The sequence below is a fragment of the Daktulosphaira vitifoliae genome, unplaced genomic scaffold (assembly GCF_025091365.1).
Source record: "Daktulosphaira vitifoliae isolate Bord-2020 unplaced genomic scaffold, ASM2509136v1 Scaffold_1, whole genome shotgun sequence".
Classification (NCBI taxonomy): domain Eukaryota; kingdom Metazoa; phylum Arthropoda; class Insecta; order Hemiptera; family Phylloxeridae; genus Daktulosphaira; species Daktulosphaira vitifoliae.
This window is the reverse complement of record NW_026099572.1, coordinates 57,941,660-57,942,054: the sequence shown is the minus strand read 5'-3', so window position 1 is coordinate 57,942,054 and position 395 is coordinate 57,941,660. Positions and strand designations below refer to the sequence as shown.

At 23.8% G+C, this 395-nt stretch overlaps 1 protein-coding gene across 1 annotated transcript in view; it reads right to left on the bottom strand.

Annotated features, from left to right (window-relative positions):
* Positions 1-395, bottom strand: part of LOC126895262 (uncharacterized) — a 74,069-nt gene that overhangs the window by 33,635 nt on the left and 40,039 nt on the right. The gene's annotated exons all lie outside the window — the stretch shown is intronic.

Sequence of the window (395 nt, the reverse complement as noted above, 5' to 3'; positions counted from 1 at the left end):
AGTATATTACATAAGCTTTAATTTAAGATATATATAAAAGTGTCAGTCTTTCCAGAATATTTTCAAAAGTTAAGTTGAAAATATCGTAGTAACAATACGCATGTTTAAAGTTTTGACCCCCCCTGTATAAAGGAAAATGGTCCGATTTTAAAAAAAAGTATGTCGAATGAAAGAACTATATATAAACTATTTATCATTAAAGAATAAAGTTGATTCATGCATTTTTTAAAAAGTTATAGCAACATAATGTTAAAAAATGTAAAATATAATATCAAGAATTTTTTCACAAAAATAGCATATTTTTGCATACGGTAGTCATTTTCACCATGAAGACAAGTCCAGAGGTCAAATTTTTTTTTTTCAAATTAAAGTATATTACATTAGCTTTAATTTAA